Source organism: Pleurodeles waltl, chromosome 4_2 (genome assembly GCF_031143425.1).
Source record: "Pleurodeles waltl isolate 20211129_DDA chromosome 4_2, aPleWal1.hap1.20221129, whole genome shotgun sequence".
Lineage (NCBI taxonomy): Eukaryota > Metazoa > Chordata > Amphibia > Caudata > Salamandridae > Pleurodeles > Pleurodeles waltl.
In genome coordinates this window covers 254262109-254285222 of record NC_090443.1, presented here as the reverse complement: position 1 = coordinate 254285222, position 23114 = coordinate 254262109, and positions in this window count along the sequence as shown.

The window sequence follows — 23114 nt, the reverse complement described above, 5'->3', positions numbered from 1 at the left end:
CAGACTTCCCCCTCCAAAATACCGCTCCGCGGTCGAAAGACCGCTGAGGGTATTTTGGGTTTTGCACTGGGCTGGCGGGCGACTGCCAAAAGGCCACCCGCCAGCCCAGTGCAAAACACCCTTCCCACGAGGACGCCGGCTCAGAATTGAGCCGGCGGAGTGGGAAGGTGCGACGGGTGCAGTGGCACCCGTCGCGTATTTCAGTGTCTGCAAAGCAGACACTGAAATACAAAGTGGGGCCCTCTTACGGGGGCCCATGCAGTGCCCATGCTATTGGCATGGGCACTGCAGGGGCCCCCAGGGGCCCCACGACACCCCATACCGCCATCCTGTTCCTGGCGGGCGAACCGCCAGGAACAGGATGGCGGTATGGGGTGTCAGAATCCTCCATGGCGGCGCAGCGAGCTGCGCCGCCATTGAGGATTCATTTGGGCAGCGGAAAACCGGCGGGAGACCGCTGGTTTTCCGCATCTGACCGTGGCCAAACCGCCGCGGTCAGAATGCCCTGCGGGGCACCGCCAGCCTGTTGGCGGTGCTCCCGCCAACCCTGGCCGCCGGGGTCAGAATGACCCCCATAATGTTACTCTTTACTACACTTCTTAGCACATTTGTAGTTAGCGGACCCCAGAAATTTGGCATAGATTTAAAGATGTCTACCAGGACCCCGTCTGGTCCAGTTTTCTTTCCTGGCCTGGAACGGTTTATTGCTGAAATAACCTTATAAAGGTCAATGGAAATATCTAGAATGTTCAAATTAGATTCTCAGATTTCTGCTTGATACTTTCATCCCCCTGATTTGGTAAATCAATTCCAGAATGAAATACCCTTGTAAAATGATTCATCCAAACAGTTTCTAGAATCAAACAATAGTCATCTCTAGTGTAACTATCAGAAAAATACGGGTGATTTACCACCTTCCAGAATGTTGACGTATCCCTCAATTCTGTAGCTGCCAGAAGTTCTTCCCACACTTCAGTTCTAATTTCCAATTTCCTCTCTTCTAGCGTTGCCTTATATTGACCCCTTGCCATTTTAACTAGATCGTGGGAAAAGGGAATAGTTCTGAGAGCTTTTTTTTAGGGTTTTTATGAGCAGCTGTACATGCAGGGTTGAACCATCAGTGAGCCACTGGACCCGAAGAGATCCTGTCAGTTATCAGTGCAGCAGAAATGGCATTACATAGATGTTCATATTCTTGGACTATAAGATCATGGGTTGACTGATGTGACAGACAAATATTAATGGAGTCTAGCTTTGACCTTATAGTTTTGTGATTAAAGGCATTTGGATCTACCTTTTCCCATTTCATGCATGCACCAGAATTTTTATTGAATGCAGATTTTCTTCTCACGTCCCCATCTTTTGGGGCCAATTTAAAACTGTAAACTTCGCACTTGTATAGCACACTACTCACCTGTTAGGGTCTCAAGGTACTATATGCATACCGCTGTGGAACCCCTCCTGGCTTTTTCCTGTGAGGTGCCCACTCTTGGACAGACCCAGGGTGAAACCAGGCATCCAAGAGCTGTGAGAGCTGTTGTGGAGATTAAGCAAGCTATTGCCCAGAGTTACAGAGTGGGACCCATTAATTAGATTAGGCACAAAGGCAAGAATAAACTGGTCCAAGGGAATGGAGCCCAAGACCCGCTGTGGTGGGAATTGAACTTTGGTCCTGGGCCAGATCTCTGCATCAGGGTCTGCCACTCTAACCATTGTCCCACACTTCTCCACTTCTTTGATGTGAAAAGCTAAATCAATACATAGGGGATTATGATCACTGGCGCAATGGGGTATTATCTTGAAGTCAAGAATTAAACGAAAATCTAAAGAGCTAATAAGAATTAAGTCAATAATACTCCCTTTCAAATTCCCTGTGAATGTGGGAATTTTTTGAGTATTTGCAGACGCTTTTCCCCTTGCATATACAATATCATACCATTTCTGGCTGGTTACTATAGTTACCTTCCCAACACTCCTCAAAAGATATCCCAATTTGATAGGGGTACTGGCAGGATCTGTGGATCAACTGCGGAGCTGATTGTGGCCTCCGTATAACTTTATGGTGAATCCACGCAGGAGTACAAAATTCATGTTCGTTATCTGTTCCCAAACAATCTCATTTATACTCCTATTTGCAAAAATAAATATATTTATAACCAATTACACTTTATAATCAATTTATTGCACTATAATTGTGAATGCAAATTCACAGCCTAGTATTTTTCATCCTCTTCCCTCATGCTCCTGTAGCTGCTTTACCATGGTAACATATTTTGAAACATTTTCGGCTAGCAGTATGTCACAGTTTCTGAGAGCAGCATGCCTACTTCTAAACAACATGTAACAGGTATGGTTGAATGTTTGAAATAATAAACATATCCCAAGCACCAATACCTTTTCTATTTTCTCCACAGTCAATCCAATATCTACTTACTTTTCTCAGAATATAACTACCTAGTTGTATGCACCAATATATTAACAACAATCAGTCAAATGTCTTCTTTCGAATTGTAACTAGTATCCTCCATTTCAACTGCTTTTCATTTCCAAAACTGCAACCTTGTCCTGAGTGTTGCTCCAGCTTACCTCCAAAATGCTCAAAGTGTGTATTGTGGGCCATAGTTTTGTGTTTTGGGCCAGAGAGAGTGCTATAAAGAGTGGCATTAACTGGGACCTCGATTTGTCTAATGTGGATATCACTTGGGTTGGCCAGAGAGGGTTAAAGTGGCATCAGTTGCTGCTTTTGGTTAAAAGCATTATGGATTGCCAACAACTAGACCTCATGATTGTGCACTGTGGTAGCAATGACCTGGGGTTTCACTGGAAGTCCTAATGAAAGATACCTTTGGAAAATCAATGGCACTTTTCACAAACATGACATTAGGTTTTTTTCTGAGTTGTGTCAAAGGCAGAAGTGGGGTGGGAATGGACAGGTGGAGTCTGTCCAAAAATAGCCAAATCCAGGAAACGTGTTAATACAACTGCTTCTGCATTTCTCAGAGACCATAACACGGGCTCTATATACCAAAATGTTTTACAATTTGATATGGATGGTTTGTATAGAAATGATGAGGTCATCTGACAAAGCCATTCCAGGTTCCTCCAGAACTTGAAAGACTGCATCCTGTTTCATGTGTACTTATCACCTACACACCATACAAAACAAAGGTTGAGCCAATCCTTATAATATTTAATTATTTTTGTTAATTCCTATTTTTTTAAGCCTCATTCGGATCCACCTGCGGATTTACACGGGGCTGTTCTGAGTCCTGCGGGTGGATCCGTGGATTTTGGAAATTGTTAAAAAAAGGTTTATACTTATTTTCGGCCCACTACTTGCTAATTTACACATCTAAATCAACTCCGTGGGTTCCAGGAACCTGTACCCTGACCTCATCACATCCATTTCAGCCCACATGAAAGCCCTCTGGACCATTTTCCGATAAAACAAAATGTCGGCCGCATCTTCCCCACCCGGTTGTGGCCAGCCATGAGTGTGAGAGTGTCTGTCTGGGTGTGAGAGTGGGTGTGGGAGGGTGTGTCTGGGTGTGAGAGTGGGTGTGAGAGGGTGTGTCTGGGTGTGAGATTGGCTGTGAGAGTGTCTATCTGGTAGTGAAAGTGGCTGTGAGAGTGTCTATCTGGTAGTGAAAGTGGCTGTGAGAGCGTCTATGTGGGTGATAGAGTGGGTGTGACAGTGTGTGTCAGGGTGTGAGAGTGTCTGTCTAGGTGTGAGAGGGTGTGAGATTGTCTGTTTAGGTGTAAGAGAGTGTGAGAGTGTCTGGATGTGAGAGTGGGTGTGGGATTGTGTATCTGAGTGTGAGAGTGGTTCTAATGGTGTGTGTCTGGAGATGAGAGTGGGTGTGAGTGTTTCATTATGGGTGTGAAAGTGGCTGTGATAATGTCTATTTGGGTTTGAGAGTCAGTGTGAGAGTGTCTGTCTGGGTGTGAGAGTGGATGTGACAATGTCTGCCTGGGTGTGACAGTGGGTGTAACAGTGTGTGCCCTGGTGTGAGATTGTCTGGCTGGGCGTGAGAGTGTCTATCTGGGTGTGACAGTGTCTGTGTGTTGTGCATGAGTGGATGTAAGAGTGTCTATCTGGGTCTTTGACTGCATGTTCGAGTGTGTGTGTGGGTGTGTGAGCCGATGTTAGAGTGTCTGTCTGGGTATGACAGTGGGTGTGACAGTGTGTGCCTGCTTGTGAGAGTTGATGTGAAAGTGTTTGTCTGGGTGTTAGAGTGGGTGTGAAAGTGTCTGTCTTGGTGTGAGAGTTGGTGTGCAAGGGTGTGTCTAGGTATGAGAGACTGAGTGTGAGAGTGTCTGTCAGGTGTGAAAGTGGGTGGGGGCGGGTGTGTTTGGGTGTGAGAATGGGTGAGAAAGTGTCTGTCTGGGCATGAGAGTGGGTATAAGAGTGTCTATGTGGGTATGAGAGTCGGTGTGAGAATGTATGGCTGTGAGAGTGTCAGTCTGGGTGTGAGAGTGGATGTGAGAGGGTGTGTCTGGGTGTGAGACTGTCTATTTGGGTATGAGATTAGGTGTGAGAGTGTCTGTCTAGGTGTGAGAGTGGTTGTAAGAATACCTATGTCCCGGTGTGAGAGTGTCTGTCTGGGTGTGAGAGTGGGTGTGAGACTGTATGGGTGTAAGAGAGAGTTTGAGAGTGTCTCAGTGTGACAGTATGTGTCTGAGTGTGAGAGTGGATGTGGGAGTGTCTGGGTGTGGGAGTGTCGGTCTGCATGTGAGAGTGGGTGTGAGAGGGTGTGTCTGGGTGTGAGAGTGGGTGTGAGAGTCTGTCTCAATGTGAGGGTGTCTGAGACTGGGTGTGAGAGTATCTATGTGAGTGTGAGGGTAGGTGTGAAATTGAGTGTGGGTGGGACAGTGTGTCTCTGGGTGTGAGAGTAGGTGTGAGAGTGTCTGTTGGGGTATGAGAGTGGGAGAGTGGGTGTAAGTGTCTGGTGTGAGTGTGTGCAAGAGGCAAGAGTGTCTCTCTCTCTATACATATATATTTAAGTATATATTAATATATATATATAGATATATATATCTATATATATTTATATATATATGTGTATATATACATATATATATATATATATATATATATATATATATATATATATATATATATATATATATATATATATATATATATATATATATATATATATCTTTGTACAACACGCTCCATTAAGGGGCCACAGACCCTGACAGGACAGCCTCCGCATAAGGGCGAAGCATCCCATCTTAACATAGAACAAAAATAGCTAAGGCACCAGTTTGGGATCCATCCAAACACTTTATTCCAGAGTGAACAACAACTCTCCTTTTTAGAAAAAGGAGAGTTGTTGTTCACTCTGGAATAAAGTGTTTGGATGGATCCCAAACTGGTGCCTTAGCTATTTTTGTTCTATATATATATATATATATATATATATATATAGTCGTGCTCCAGCAAGGAACCCCGCACTGTGGAGGGCAGAGTGCGCAGGAAGGCGGAGCAAGCCTCCCACTCAACATACAACTCCAAGCAAAGTCCCTCTTATCCAACCTGCAAATAGACCAAGACAGGGACTCCCATCAGATGTTAGGCATGGTGGCACTCAAAGTACATATGCAGTTCATTGTTGTTGTGCCCAGCACGTATTGGCAAGGAAACGGGCAACAGATGACACTTCTACATCAACAATCACAGGAAATAAATGACTAGTACACTATAGCTGACAGCTATACTGGGCTAAACACTAAATTTTCAACTGTTAGGAAAGGCTAATGTACACAAGTTGGCTCAAGCTACAGGTAGAAGAAGAAAAGATTCACCGTACATAGTTCATTGCTGGAATTACATCTGGTCAGGAGATTGCAGGACACACAGCACACTACAGGCCTGTTCATAGGAGATGTTAACCGAACAACCTATATTGAGAACACGTCAGGATTGAGACTAGTAACACTGTTTCTGACATGCAATCTGACTCCTATCACAACCCACACATAGGGATAGGTACTGGGCAGTTTTACTGATGTACCTGGCCAGGAGAAGCATTGACATCAATCAAGTGGAAACATAACACCTACTGCTACACATACAATATAAGTGTATGTCACTGGAAGTAGTGATTGATCAGCTCAGTCCTAGAGTCAGTTGCACCATCGTCATTTGCCTCCTCATCACTTTGTATGTCACCATCACCAGCCACTGGTCCAGCTGCCTTCTCATCATCAGCCAGGAATATGATTTGATGTCTCAGGGCTAGATTGTGGAACATGCAGCAGGCAACTATGATATTCCATTCCTTTTGTGGAGTGTGGAGGAGGGCACCTCCAGAGGCATGCAGACACAGGAATCTTGCCTTCAGTAGACCAAATGTTCTTTTTTTTGCATGCCTCGTCCTGCTGTGGGCCTCACTGAAACAGTGTTCCCCTCTATGTGGCATGGTACATCACTGGTGTTAACAGTCAGGGAGGGCTATAATAGCCTGAGTCACCTGTGTGAATAAAGGTAGGACCTGTTACCATTCAGTACAGCCACAGGGAAGATTGTGAAGATAGGTGCCACAGCAGAGACACATATCGAAATGCATACATAAGAATGAGCCAAGCCCTCTCTCTCTATAGTTGTGCCATCATGTGTGGGACATTGCTGTTCTTCAGAATGTAGGAGTCATGGACAGATTCTGGAAACTTGGCTGCCACTTGGGAAATGTACTGGTCTGCCACCTGGACATTTATGAAGTGATAGTTTTTCCTGTTCATGTACACTTGTTTGTTTGCACTGGGAGGGACCAAGGCAATATGGGTGCCATCAATGGCCCCTATCTCATGAGGGATGTGTCCAATATCATAGAAGTCTGCCTTCATAGTGGGCAAATCCGCAGGTTGTGGGAACCTGATGTAGCTGTCCAGGTGTTTCAGAAAAGCACACAATACATCCTTCAACACTAGACTGAACATGGGATGTGACATCCCTGTTGCCAAGCCCACTGTAACCTGAAAGGACCCTATGGCAAGAAAGTGTAGCACTGGCAGGACTTGTACTGTGGGAGGAATGGCATAGGGATTACATATGGCAGGTAATAGAGCTGACACCAGCTGTGTAAATAGATCCATGAAGGTCAAACGATTCAGTCTGGATGATGTGCGTCTCTTCTACGGTAGCTAGGTTGACTAGCGGATAACACACTGGTGCATTTCTAAATCTCCCCATGACAAGGTATGTAAGATAGAGAGGAGAGAATGTACAATTTGATAAGCACTCCACACATGTTATCAGAACAATTTCTTGTGGTACATACCAAACACTGTCGACATGCCTGCACAGTTGACACATACTATATTGGACATGCAGAAGTGCCATATTAAGCATCCATGCTGCCCATTGCTGGCCCTGTACAATAGTTAGTGGAACACAAAACATGTATAATGTTGTGTGCACAGATGGGTCCTGCACAGACCATGTATGTACTAATGCCTGTGACCAATATGGTTACACTGCCTATGAGGCACCAAGCAGCAGGACATGCACTTCATGTGACATCCACCCATATAACAGCATTGTGCCATGAATGTCACATGTAGGAGTGAAACCATAATGGCAGAACATAGCCACTAACTAACATGACACACTTATTTTTCTGCAACAAGCCATTAACTGTTCATAAAATGGCAGCCGCATGTACCTGCTTGCTCTTGACAGATGGAAGTGACTTAAGTCTGCCGGTGTAAGTCCTCATGGCGGTAAGCTGTCGCAACTACCATGTAATTTCTCATTGGTCTACATTGCTGCCAATGAGGGACTGGGGCCAATGATGATCGCCGTCGGTGGTGACGATCATGTAAGAGGTGGTCGTGACTACAATTTTCTGACGCCTAGCTCACTTGACTCCGACACTCCTGCAAGCAAGACCTCCATGACGTGAGCTGCTGTGTACTGTCTCAGGGAGCCATCATGCCACATCCTGCAAATGATAGGGCACGAGCCTTCACCCAAGAAGAGCTTGAGAAGCTGGTTGAAAGGGTCCTACCCCTGTGTGGACAGCTGTATGGGGCACCAGAGGAGCAGGTGAGCCCAATGCCATTGCTCTGTGTGATAGGGGTGTGTGTCATGGTGAATGGCATAGGGATACCGGCCAGGGACTGCATGCATGCAGGGTGCATGGATTTAAGGCGTGTGAACCGTTACGATGGATTTATGTGGGCAGTTGGTGTATCTGATGTGTGTAGTCCACTGCTGTTGATGTGGTGCCAGCCTTCATTACTTTCTCATTCTGTCTGTGTCACCCATCCAGGTCAGCGCCCACCAGAAGAAGGGGATTTAGTGTGCCATCGGCAAGCAAGTGCGGACCTTGGGGGCCCATAGCAGAAAGCGGTGGGAGGACCCGAGATTCTGGGCCCAGAAGACAGCAGAGGCCCAGCTGGGGATGGCATCCAAACGAGAGAGGGGTGCCTGTCAGACCCTGAGCCCCCTAATGACTGGCATTTTGGCAGTGGCCTATACTGAGGTTGATGGGCATTATGAGGGCAGCACAGCAGCCACAAGGGGGTGAGTGCTGATAGTATCCTTAAACTTGTCAGGCCTTAAATGGGATTGGGTGGCTTACTGCTGGGAATATATGATTGTGGTCAATGCTACGTGCACATCGACAATGGGAAATGGGTATCAGTCACCTAGGCAGAGTATCTTTTGTAGATGTGTGACCATACCATGCTGTCAGTGGATGTACATTTCCCATTTCCATTCCAGTCCATGTCTGTTATGTGCACATGTGATGTCCTATGGCAATTAAAGTGTGGCTTGGGCAATAGGTAGTGTCAGAATTGGAGTGGCATTGGTATGGCATGACACATTGCGTATTCATGTGATGACCATTTCCAATCTAGAATCCTCAAGCTGGCTTCTGTGGTAATGGGTTGCATAGTTGTAGTACAAGCTGTGGTATTTGTCCATGTGTGCCACATGAGAGCACATTATTCCCCTCTAAGATGTATGTTGTCTGGGCTCAGTGACAGGGTTTGCCATTTGTCAAATGGTGTTTGTATGTGGCTGTAGTTGTCATGGTGCATAGTCCAACTACTGTTCCTGCATGTGTGGTGGCATTGGAATTGGTCCATGATGTGGTATGTATGTTCCAGGGGTACATATGTTGTCACACTCCACTCAATGGATGTGTGATATGTGGTACATTGCCCAAGGTTGATGCAGTGAGCAGTATGCTGAGTAGTGATGTATGTTTTGGGGGTCAGCTGCTCTGACTATGGCATAGGGTCTGACTGGTGAAATGGGTGTGCCACAGATTCACATGGTACACCTCAGATGTGAACTGCTGCCGTGTGTGACTTGTATTGGCAGGACCCAAGTAGTACTCCATTTTGCAATTACTGTACTGAGTGGGCAGGGAGGTTATATGACAGCTAGATGCATTGTGGTCTGTGAGTGGAGTTTTCTACAGTGTAATTTACATGTTACAGTGGACAGAGAGTAATCAGGTGTTGTAACTGTAGAGGCCTGAAGTGTTGTGTTCTGTCAGCTGTCCATCCAATGGGTGAAGGTGAACTGAGAGATTAGATCTGTATTCAGCCATACTATAGATACAGCATCAGGGCATGATGTGCCCGCTAGTATGCCGTTGGTTTGCGTTAATGGGAATGACTCTAGTAGTACAGTTCTACTTAGATATTGTTGTAGGTGTGAGTGTTAGCATACATGTGTGGGTAGTAGTGAAATCTAATGACATAATGTTGGTTATATGTATTGCCATATGCAATTGCCTAGCCGTGATATGTAATGTAAGAGATGCAAATGTTCATATGTGTCTGTGGGAGGTATGTTTTGACCCTTTCCATCCTTTCTTTCTCTTTCTCCCTCCCTCTCTCTCTTTCTCTTTCTTTGTGTGCATCAGCAGCATCAGTCGAAGGAGAAGGGGCACAGGCGAATGGCAGCCCACGTCCCACGGGACGGAGGAAGATGGTACCATTTAGGCTGAGGGACCAGTGGGATGAGGGTGAGGGGAGTGCCATGGGGGAGACTGGATCTACCAGCTTATCTTTGGGATTATCCTCCGGTGGACACTCTCTGGTGGTGGCGGACCCATCTGGAAGCACCCCAGCACCATCATTGTCCGCCACATCCCTGTCTAGCATCGCCCTCCCTGTAGCTCCCCACACAGTTGCCTGTGCCCACTCACCCAGGAGGGTGGGCATCTTCTTCACCCCAGGCACCTCTACCTCTGCCCCTGACAGCTCTGCTGCCCTCAGTGAAGAGGCTATTGACCTCCTGTGGTCCATCTCTGTGGGTCAGTCCACTATCATGAATGCCATCCAGGGACGGACGACTTAAGCCCAACAGAGCAATGCATTCCTGGAAGGTATTCATGGTGCCCTGGCTGGCCTTGAGAGATCCTTTCTGGCTCTGGCCTCCTCGCTGATGGCAGCCAGTGTCCCTTTGTCTACCATCCCCCCTCCACCTACCTCTTTCCAATCGCAAATGAACTGAATTGCAAGAGCTATCAAACTTTTGAGGGTCAAATGGTTACAATTGATGACATAATTACTTGCAACGTGGACCATGAAATATATGTCCTAAAATGTGGATGCAACAAGCTCTATGTGGGGAATACAAATAAGAAATTGAAAATAAGAATTTTACAGCATAAGAAGGGAATCAGTAATGGAGATAAGAATTACCCCATGGCTTGCCACTTTGGGCATTATCTTGAGCCTTCACTGACAACTTTCAGATACTATGGAATTAAACACATTAGGACTCCTATAAGAGGTTGTGATATAGAGGAGAAATTACGAAGACAAGAATTGCAACTTATTTTGTCTCAAGGGACGGATGCCCCATGGGTCACAACTCAGATGCTGAACTATATGTTCATTTATAATTTGACACCTCTGCTTATTGGGTGTCTTTCTGCTTTAGATCCTCTGTAATAGAGCTTGATAAATTGTGTATGATTATAACCATAGATATGCTTCTTCCTTTTCTCAGTTCAGATGCATAGGAATCTTTTGGTATGTGATGAACTATGAATTATTAGAGATGTATCAGAGCACTTTATAAAGCACCTTATCCTCTTATGCCTTTGTATTGACTCTTCTATCCCCTAATAGGAAGGTTTATGAAAGTTTGGGATTTGTAAGGAATTATAAATTATGAGGGACATAATTGTTTGCTAATGGATGTACTGCTAAAGATAAATTTACTTTAAAAAAATTAATAGGAATTTGAACATATACTTTTCAGTTACAAGACTGTTACATCGATTAAGCACCCTGGACTAATATGCATTTTAGGTAAACGTATAGGCCCTCATTATGACCCTGGCGGCCACGGTGGCAGTTTCACCGCCGACTGGCTGGTGGTGAAGACCGCCACATTATGAGTGTGCCACATCCCCACTTGTACCGCCAGGGCGGTTGGAGCCACCGGGACAGAGATTAGCACCTCCGACATGGCAGTCCATTATGATCGCTGGCGGTATTCACAGCCGCTTTCTACAGGGTTTCCTGCGGCGGTAGTACCTCTTCCATGCCCTGGACTTTATTAGGTGGCTAGTGGACGAGTGCAGGAAAGTACCCTCTTTATGCCATGGTTACCCCTATTTTCTGCCTGATGTTAGTGTGCTTGACTGTGTTCACTGGAATCCTGCTAAGCAGGACCTCAGTGATTATGCTCTTGCTCCTCTAAATTTGGTTGTTGCATACTGGTAACCCAGTATTTCACCCACAGTTGGCATACTGGTGCCCACTTATAAGTCCCTAGTATATAGTATTAGGTACCCAGAGCACCTGGGCTTCAGAGGATCACTATGTGCTGCAGAATATATTTTGCCATCCATAGGGAGCCCATGCAAAGGCTTCTGCAGGGCTGCCATTGCAGCCTGTGTGAAAAGGTGCATGCACCCTTTCACTGCCATTTACACTGCACCAGGCTACTTATAAGTCATCCCTATAGCAGGCCTTCCAGGCTGAGGGCCGGGTGCAAAGTACCTGTGTGTGAGGCACCCCTACACTAGCAGATGTGCCCCCACGACCTCCAGAACCATTTTCCCAGACTTCGTGAGGGCAGGGACGCCATTTTACATGTGTACTGGACATAGGCAACAACCTATATCCAGCTACATAATGGTAACTCCGAACATAGGCATGTTTGGTATCAAACGTAGGAATCATACCCCCGTGCTTTTGCAAGCATTGGTTGTATGATCCCATGTGCTCTGGGGGCTCATTAGAGGACTCCCAGTGCTGCCATTACAGCCTTCTGAGGTTTTCCAGGCAGGCCCAGCTGCTGCCACCTCACAAAAAGGTTCCTGCCCTCCTGCTGCTTGAGAAGCTCAAGCCCAGAAAGGCAGAACAAAGGATTTCCTTTGGGAGGGGGGGTGTTACACACTCTCACTTTGGAAATAGGTGTTATAGACTTGGGAGGGGTAGCCTCCCCAAGCCACTGAAAATGCTTTGAAGGGCAGACTTGGTACCCTCCTTGCATAATCCAGTCTACACCAGTTTGCGGACCCCCTGTCCCTGCTCTGGTGCGAAACTGGACAAAGGAAAGGGGAGTGACCCCTGTCCATCACCACCCCAGGAACTCCTGTTCTCTCTGGACTCTTCTATGCTTCTTGGACTTGGTCACCTTCTTTCACAGATCTGCAGGTACAGGAATCCACTGTTGGTGTTTTGCAGTCTCTTCTGGTTCTTGCATAATCTTCTTTTTCATTTCTGTGTATGTTCTGGGAAGGTTACTGTGTTTTACTCCTGCTTTCCTGGGCACTTGGGTGGGTACTTACCTTTGGGGTTTTCTTGCACTCCCAGCTCCCCTCTCCCCTCTACACACTACACTTGCCTAGGTGGGAAACCGACATACGCATTCAACTTTCTTAGTATATGGTTTGTGTTCCCCCAGGACCATTTCTAACTATTGTGATGTGATGTTCACTAATTGCATTGTTTTCTAACTATTTTTACACCTGTTTTTGCATATTGGTGAATATAATTTGTGTATTACTTACCTCCTAAGGGAGCATAGTCTCTATGGTATTTTTGACATTTTTGTCAACAAAATAAAGTACCTTTGTTTTTGTAACACTGATGCCCTCATTATGACATTGGCGATAAAACCCACTTTCCGCCAGGCTGACAGCCGCCAACTTACTGCCGCGGCGGCGGATGTCCGTTCACCATATTATGACACACACACACCAATCCGTCAGTATTCAGCCACAAACACAAATCCGCCACACCAAAGGTCAGTGATAAACTGGCAGTATCTAAACCCACACCATTATGCGAACAGAACTCCGCCCACCACATTATGTACCACGAATCACCACGGGGGACAATCAACTGCAGTAAACCATTGATGCTACATACTGCGTGCTCAAAATGGACACACACATACAAAACAACACCACATTGAACAATTCAAACAACACACACCTGTCACCCATACACACACCACACCTACACACCCACACCACTATAAAACACACTCCCACATTATCCACAACCTTTCACCACTACAAACCATTGCCAGTAGAGAGACCTCAGACACAACCAGAGCCACACACCATACACACCTATACACTACTCACACACTCCACATCACACCCCCCAACACACCCTCACCTACACACTTCACACAACACCCATGGCACCACAAAGACATCCCCGTTTCACAGAGGAAGAGCTAAGGGTCATGGTGGAGGAAATCATCAGGGAAGAGCCACAGCGGAGAATCATAGACAGGGTCAACGCCGTGGGACAGCATCGAAGAACCAGGGATGACATCAGGAAGAGGTGGAACGACCTACAGGGAAAGGTACATTCCATTGCAGCAAGACACCAGCTCGCTGTACAGAGGACTTGCGGTGGCCCCCGCCTCCCCCACCCCACAACTAACAGCATGGAAGGAGCAAGTCTTGGCAATCCTGCATCCTGAAGGCCTGGCCAGAGTCAGAGGAGGCCTGGACCCTGGTAAGTCAACACTCTACTACGATCACCCCCCTCCCTGCATGCCATCACATACCCCCACCCTTACCCTCACTCCCATCACTCCACCACTTCCCACACACCACACCATCACATCTCACTTATCCCAATGCCAAGCCCTGCATGCTCTACCAGTGCATGGACACCACTCAGAGCCCTGCATGGACACTCATCACGAAAGCATGCACACCATAGAGAACTAACAATCCCACCATACACTTACATATACAAGTGAAAGCTGGCAGGGCAAATCCAAACATAGAAGGGAAGCCAGGGATGTACAATATGTCAGAAACAGAAACGATAACACATCATTTACATCCCCACAGGTATCCCAGCCAATGTCAGCAAAAAGGAGGTGCCACCACTATCTGGTCCCTCAACTGAAGAGGATCACAGTGATGACAGCAACTCTGGTCTTCAGGATCTGGAAGACCAACCTGGCCCATCAGGGACCTCTGGACAGCTGGTTACCCAGGCTCAGTCACACACCACCACAGAGCCTCCCCATTAATGAAAAACACCACCACAGCACCCACCCAGCGTACCCAAACCTTTGTCCCCAGGACACGTCAATCAGAAGTGTGTCCACCTCTACTGGACCCCAGGCCATACCTCGCCCCAAGACAATCAGGGACCTCGGGTCAGTGGCAATGGGCACACGGTTTAGGGGACAGAGACACAGGACATCAGGGAAACTGTGAGGAGTGTGATTCGCCAGGCCGTGGCAGGCCCAAGGAACCAACTCTCCAGGAGGCATTTGCAGAGATCCTGGGAGCCTATCAACATTCCCAGGACACGATGACCCAGATCCTGGACAATGTGCAGGAGAACAGGCGGCTGCAGGACGGACAGTACCAATGGATCAGGGAGGACTTGCAGGCTATCAACAACACCCTGATCTCCATAGCAGTGGTGCAGGCAGACATGGCCAACATTATGAGGGAGCCAGTCACACAACAGCGGGCCCCTACCACTAGCCAGACATCTGGACAGCCTTCCACCTCCACTGCCGCTAGTGGCCAGGAGGCCCCGCACAGGACTCATCTGCCCCTTCCCCTGCAGAAGGAGAACCACCCCGCAAATGTTCCCTTTGATCCAGACAGAAGCTGGAGACACTTGCCAAGACACCTGCCAGGAAATGAGACTCTCCTGATAGTCACCCTTGTATCCCACTCTGTCACCCTGTCCACCTTGAACTGCCATTGCTCCCCTTCCTATGTCCCCTTGGACAATGCACTTGTGCTACAAACAGACTGGAACAATAACCTGGACTTTCCTCCATCATCACCCTAATCCCTTGCACTTGCCACTCAATATTTTAGCACTTCAAGAAACACCCTTGGAAAAAGAAATCATTTTTGAGTTTGTCATGTATTCATTGAAACAGGTACAAACTTTGCAATTCAACAGTACAGAAAATTAACATAGATTAATGACCTCTAGTTGACTGCAGTGATCACACCAGGAGTGTAAGTGAGGTCACCAATATCTGCAAAATGAATTGCCAGAGGGAACAGTAAGTGGACATAGAAGTGGGAAATATCAGCATGCCAGTGCAACAAAAATTCAAACAAATGTCATTGAAATGTGAAGTAACACTGTCCTACCTGTGTGTCATTGGAAGTATTGTCTGATCACAGATGTTCTGTTGTCCTCATACTCTGCCTCCTCATCTTCACTATCCATATGGTCCACTGCTGGCATACGGGCATCTCCAGCCTCCTCCTCTTCCTGCAGGAATGGGACATGACGTCTGAGGGCCAGGTTATGCAACGTGCAGCATGCCACCACTATCTGGCAGACCTTCTTGGGTGAGTAGCACAGGGATCCACCTGTCAAATGGAGGCACCTGCAGCTGGCCTTCAGGAGGCCAAAGGTCCTTTCAATTATCCTTCTGGTTCGCCCATGTGCCTCATTATAACGTTCTTCTGCCCTTGTCCTAGCATTCCTTACAGGGGTCAGAAGCCATGATAGGTTTGGGTAACCAGAGTCTCCTGCAATTATTGAGGGACAACATTTAGCCACACACTATCCCACATGGCCATGCCATAACCATACACCAACATATACTGGGTGGGAACCAGGGCTCACCTATTAGCCACACCCTTTGCCTCTGTAGTTGGGCCATCACATTTGGGATGCTGCTATTCCTCATGACAAAGGCATCATGCACTGAACCAGGATACTTAGCATTGACGTGGGAGATGTACTGGTCCGCCAAACACACCATCTGTACATTCATAGAGTGGAAACTCTTACGATTTTTTAACACCTGTTTATTCTGCTGGGGGAGTGGGGACATATGCAATATGTGTTCCATCAATCGCCCCAATTATGTTGGGGATCTGTCCCATTCCATAGAACTCGGCCTTCACTGTGGCCAAATCTTCAACCTGGGGGAAAATGATGTAGCTGCACATGTGTTTAATCAGGCCAGACAACACTCTTGTCAGCACATTTGAGACCGTTGGCTGTGACATTCTTCCGCCCAGCCCACTGTCACTTGGAAAGAACCAGTTGCCAGGAAATGGAGCACTGATAGAACTTGCACAGGAGGGGGGATCCCAGTGGGGTGACCAATAGCAGATAGCAGGTCAGGCTCCAATTGGGCACACAGCTCCGTGATTGTGGCCCTGTCACGTCTTTAGGTAAGGATAATATGCCTGTCCTCCAGTGTTGCCAAGTCCACCAGGGGTCTGTACAGGGGGGTATGTCTCTATCTCCTATTCATCCACAGCGGTAGGTATTTATGGGGCAAAAGAGTGAGGAGCCGGTCACAAACTGAACGATGGAGCTACAACAGAACTTTGCATGTTGTTAACTTGTAGTGGGCCAGTGTGATATGTCCAGTATGTCCTAATTTCACCAGTGATGCAGCTATTTTCCAGGTCTTGTCCCCCCCTGAAATGTTGTCCGCCTGTCCTATGTGGAGGGACAGGTGGAAGTGAGGTCATTCCACTGACGTTGCACGCCATTGCGGGAGGCAGTCGGGAACCTCCGTGCAATTCCCCATTGGTTAACATTGGGCCCTATGGGTTACAGTAGCCAATGGTGATCTACGCCGGCAGTGACGGAATGCACCGCCGCGGACGTGACTGCCATTTTCTATCTGATCCCTCACTTGCTACCTGATCTTCCACAGGAGAGGACCTACACTGCATGTGCTGCTGTGATCTGTGTCTGGAACCTACCATGTCCCATATGACTGAGGAAAGGGCCCCAGCCTTTCCTTTGGAGGAGTTGTAGAGACTGGTGGATGGCGTCCTACCCCAGTGCGGACTGCTGTTTGGGCCTTCAGACCAACAGGTGAGTACACTGTGGGCACAATACATGTGGAAGGAATGCATGGAGTTGTGTGTGTGAAGGCCTCGTGTAAGGGGGGTGGGTGGATGTCCTCTGGGTAGCGTATAGGTTGTGTGCTGGGCCATGTGCGTGTGAATGGTGATGTGAAGGGGTATGGTGGCCCATAAGTGTAAGAGGCAGGACTGTTTGTCTAATTCAATTTTCCTGTGTGTATTGCCTCTGCAGTTCAGAGCCCATCAAAAGAAGGGTATATGGCATGCCATCGAAAAGGAGGTGCGGACCCTAAGGGTCTATTGCAGGCGGCGCACTCACTGTCGCAAACAGTGGGAGGACCTGAGATGCTGGGCACGGAAGACAGCGGAGGCCCAGTTGGGGATGGCCTCTCAACGAGAAATTGGTGCCCATCGAACCCTGACCCCCCTGATGGCCCGCATACTGGCGGTGGCCTATCCAGAGCTGGATGGTCACTTGAGGGCATCACAGCAGCCACAAGGGGGTGAGTACAGTGCCCATCATTACTACTTACACATGGTAGGTGGTATCCGGGTGGGTGATGTGTGTCAGTGGGTGTCCCTAGTCCAGGCCTGATATTGCAATGTAGGTCCCCTGGTGGCTAGAGTTCTGAAGGGATAATCCTGTTACCTTGCTCATAGGCATACACTACTGGTCAGGGCTGCCTGGGTCCCAGGTGTGCTGCATTTGGTGGTGCGTGCCAAGCTATTTCTCTGCTAGTGCTATGGCATATCGAGTAGTCCTGTTCCCTGTGTGTGAGGGTGCTGTGTACATGAATGGTGGTGTTGGTGCAGCCATTGACCCAGTATATCCTCTTTCCCCCACACTTTTTGTTTTGTCATCCTGTCCTTATGTACATTAGCATCAACTGGCGGAGGAGCAATGGCGCCGGTGACAGAGGGCGTACAACCCACAGGACCCAGGAGGCAGACTCCCATGACGTGAGGGCCCCAGTGGGACGGGGGGGTGAGGGGAGCACCACGGCGGAGACTGGAGGGGACATTTCAGACACAGATACCTGCTCCGATGGAAGCTCCCTGGTGGTGGCGGACACTTCTGTGACCACCCCAGCTACAGGTACATCCCCCACCCCCGTATAAGCACTGTCCTCCCAGCAGCCCCTCATTGAGTTGCCCATGCCCGCTCACCCAGGAGGGTGGGCATCTCCTTCACCCAATGCACCTCAGGCCCTGCCCCAGTGAGCCCTGCTGCCCTGAGTGAGGACGCTATTGACCTACGGAAATCAATCTCTGTAGGGCAGTCAACCATTGTGAATGCCATCCAGGGGCTGGCATCCCAGATGCAACAGACTAATGCATTCCTGGAGGGCATTAACATTGGATTGGCAACCAACAGAAATCGATCCAGGCTCTGGCCTCCGCTCTGATGGCAGCCATTGTCCCTGTTTCTACCCTCCCCCCTCCAACTTCTTCTTCCCAGTAACATTCTCCTCAACTCCAACCCATCCCAAGCACACAGGCAGACGAGCATGCACACAAGACAACACATAAGAGCATCACACTTCATCCCACAGGTACTCACACAAACACCACCCAGATGCAGACACACCAACATCCACTATTTCCAATGTCTCCCCCTCCTCCTCCACCTCCCTCCCAGTTCCATCTACACTCACACCTGCATGCACTACATCATCATCCACTACCAGCATCATCACCATACCAAGCAGAACACACACCTCACTGGCAGACTCTCCCACAACAGCCATGCACACGTCCCCTGTGTCCTCTCCCACTGTGTCTGCCCCCATTCCTAAGGTACACAAACCCAAGCACTCAGACACCCAGCAGCCATCCACATCACAACAGCATCCAGCTCATGCACCTGCACCCAAAATCAGCAGACGCCTCCACCAACCACTCCCTCTTCCTCCACTCCCATTCCTTCTCCCTCTTTCCACCCCAATGTCTCTAAAAAACTGTTCCTATCCACCATTGACCTCTTCCCTACCCCTCCCCCCCATGCTGCACATATGGGCAGGTTTGGAAGAACCCAGCCAAGTATCTCAGCCACCCAGTCCACAGGCCCAGTGGTCACCACACCCACTCGTGGTGAAAAGGATCCAGGCCACATGTCCTTAAGATGAAGGAACCTGCACCGGGCAGCCTCAAGGGAAAGGAGCCTGCCCCAGCTGCCAGAAAGAACAAGGATCCTGCCCCAGCAGGCAAGAAGGGAATGGAGCCTGCCCCAGCTGCCAGGAAGACAAAGGAGCCTGCCCCAGCAGGCAGGAAGACCAAGGTGCCTGGGGCAGCCACTGTGACTGAGCCCCCACCACCAACCATGGTTGTGCAGCGGTCCGAGGTTGCAGGAGGTGGATAGGAGCCTCCCCTCCAGCAGCACCACCACCTCCACTGAGCAGCTGTCCGAGGTTGCAGGGGATGGGCGGGAGCTTCCCCCCCACCAGCAGCAGCACCACCTGCACTGAGCAGCCGTCCGAGGTTGCAGGGGATGGTCAGGATCCCCCCACCAGCAGCACAACCACCACCACTGAGAAGCCATCCGAGGTTGCAGGGGATGGGCAGGAGCCTACCCCCCACAGCAGCACCACCACCTTCACTGAGCAGTCATCCAAGGTTGCAGGGGAAGGACAGGGGCCTCCCCCTCAGCAGCACCACCACCTCCACTGAGCAGCCTTTACCGCCGTAGGACGGTATATAGGCGGTCATTCTGACCGCGGCGGGCGGCGGTCGCCGCCCGCCAAGCGGTTCCCGCCGAATGACCGCTCTGCAGTCAAAAGACCGCGGCGGCCATTCCGGCTTTCCCGCTGGGCCGGCGGGCGAACGCCAGAAGGCCGCCCGCCGGCCCAGCGGGAAAGCCCCTTCAACAATGAAGCCGGCGGAGTTGAAGGGGTGCGACGGGTGCAGTGGCACCCGTCGCGATTTTCAGTGTCTGCTTTGCAGACACTGGAAATCTTTATGGGGCCCTGTTAGGGGGCAGAGCAGGGGCCACCAGGGGCCCCACAACACCCGTTCCAGCCATCCTGTTCCTGGCGGTAGTTACCGCCAGGAACAGGCTGGCGGGAAGGGGGTCGGAACCCCCATGGCGGCGCTGCAAGCAGCGCCGCCATGGCGGATTCCCTGGGCCAGGGGTAAACCGGCGGGAAACCGCCGGTTCTCCTTTTCTGACCGCGGCTTTACCGCCGCGGTCAGAATGGCCCAGGAAGCACCGCCAGCCTGTTGGCGGTGCTTCCGCGGTCCCCGGCCCTGCCGGTCATGGACCGCCAGGGTCGGAATGACCCCCATAGTCCTGCCTCCAGGGGCTGCTGTGCGGCCTGTCCACTCCAGAACCAGTGGGTATGACAACCACCTGAGAGACTGTGACCTTGCACTCCCCAGGACCAAGCACAGGGCATGTTGCCCCCTCCAGAACCAGTGGGTAAGACACCCACATGGCCAACACTCCCCAGGGTCAAGAGCACAGGGTAAGATGCCCCCTCCAGAACCAGTGGGCAAGACACCCACATGGCCAACACTCCCCAAGATCAAGAGCACAGGGTACTATGCCCCCTGCAGAACCAGTGGGCAAGACACCCACCTGAGAGACTGTGATCTTGCACTCCCCATTACCAAGCACAGGTCATGTTGCCCCCTCCAGAAACAGTGGGAAATTCACCCACTCCAGGGACTGTGGCCTTGCACTCCCCAGGACCAAGCGTGGGGCATTTTGCCCCCTCCAGAGTAAGTGGGCAAGTCACCCACTCAAGAGACTGTGGCCTTGCACTCCCCAGGACCAAGCACGTGGCATGTTGCCCCCTCCAGAACCGGTGGTCTTGTACCATCTCCCGGCTGAGGTGCTCCCCCTCCCCTGTCCCCCTGATGTGTTCATGCAGGTGTCATGTGTGGCCTTGGACTTTGGCCTGTGTCCATGTGGCCTGCAAACATTGTGGACTGGGCTGTGTCCCTTTTTCTGTACATATGTATATATCTATTATCTTGCCTATCTTATTTTTCATGCTGTGTTGATCTCATTACATTAACTTTTTTGAAATCGTTTTGTCCTTGCGTTATTCATCCGTGTTACGAGGTAAAGTTGTTTTTGTAATGCAGCTTATTGTGTGTATGGTGTGGGGGGATGCGTGTGTGTGTGTGTCACTGTCATTTTCCTTCCTCCCTCCCTTGTGTGCTAGGTGGCTGTACTCACTGTCGTCGTCTTCGCTGGTGTTCGTGGTGGAGCAGAACGTAGAAGATCATGGGGAAGACATGCAGTTCAGGCTCTATGGAGGCTTGGTTGTTCCCTGTGTCTCCAATGGTGATTCCTTTCCCTTCTGACCTCAGTTTCTGCCAGGCTTTTGATGTCGTTGGTACCGCCCCAGAAAAGGTGGCGGTTTCCAGGGTCATGATATGGTGGGCGGAACAATGACTTCCACCTGGCTGTAGGCAGCTACCACCATTGTGGCAGTTGTTTCCGCCCTGGCGGTCGATGTGGTACATTGGCTGTCTTTCGGAGATCTTTCTGCCATGGTCAAGATTTGGCGGTAGTTACCACCAGCCTGTTGGTGGTATTACCACCACTTTTACACCAACCGCTAGGGTTGTAATGAGGGCCTGAGTATGTTCTTCCATGTGAGTGAGTACTGTGAGACTACAGTGGTATTGCATGAGCTTTGCATGTCTCCTAGATAAGCCTGGGCTGCTCATCTACAGCTACAAATAGAGAGCCTGGCTTCCAGACACTACCTACATTTTACTAATAGGGATAACTGGACCTGGTATAAGGTGTAAGTACCATAGGTACCCACTACAAAACAGGCCAACTGTTCTGTTAAAGCTTTAGAACACTGGTTACATGGCAGCAACATGTCAGACTATGAGGACTTGTACAATCTGTTGTTGAGAGAGCATATTTTTAATAACTGTGTCTCCGACTTGTTGCACCAATACTTGGTAGACTCAGATCTGATCTCGCCCCAAGAATTGGGAAAGAAGGCAGACAAATGGTCAGAACAAGGGTGAGCAGAAAATCTTGTACAGGGGGTGACAAGTATAAGAAGAAGGATGTTAAGTCACATGACAAAGGTGGGGACAAAGATAAAAACAAAGAGTCTTCATCAGGCCCACAAACCTCTTCTGGTGGTGGGTCTAAATTCTGTTATATCTGTAAGATTAAATGCCATAAGCCAGGAGACAGCTCTTGCCCTAAGAAAAGCACCAAGCCTTCCACCACCACAACTTCACTGCTTCAACTAGTGCCCCTAGCAATAGCAATGGTGGTAGGAAAAATAACATTACAAATATTCTGTCCAAGGGTGTAGCAGGGCCCACTCTGTGAAGTGTAGTGGGGGTTGGTTTAGTTAGGGAAAACACTGAGGCTGTTTTAGTCTCTGACGGTGGCATTGACCTTGCCACCCTTGTTTCTTGTCCCCTTAATATGGATAAGTACAAGCAATAATTCCTACTAAATGGTGTTCAGGTAGGGTCCTAGAAGTGCCAGTGTCACAATGGTGACTGAAAAACTGGTGGCCCCTGAGCAATACGTACTTGGTCATCAGTAGCAAGTGACTGACACCCATAACAACACTATAAGCCACCCAATGGCTGTTGTTGATCTCAATTGGGGGGGGGAGTTTACTGGTCATAACAAAGTTGTGGTGTCCACAAACCTACCTGTAGAGTGTCTACTAGGGAATGACTAGGAGACTTCAGCTTGGGCTGAAGTGGAGTGGGAGGCCCATGCAGTCATGCTGGGCATTCCGACGCATAGCTTTGCTTCGACAAGTTCACAGTCCAAGATGCAGAAAGGACATGGAAACTTGGATCCTGAATGTATGGACCTCGAGCTTCCCAGTAGGGGTAGAA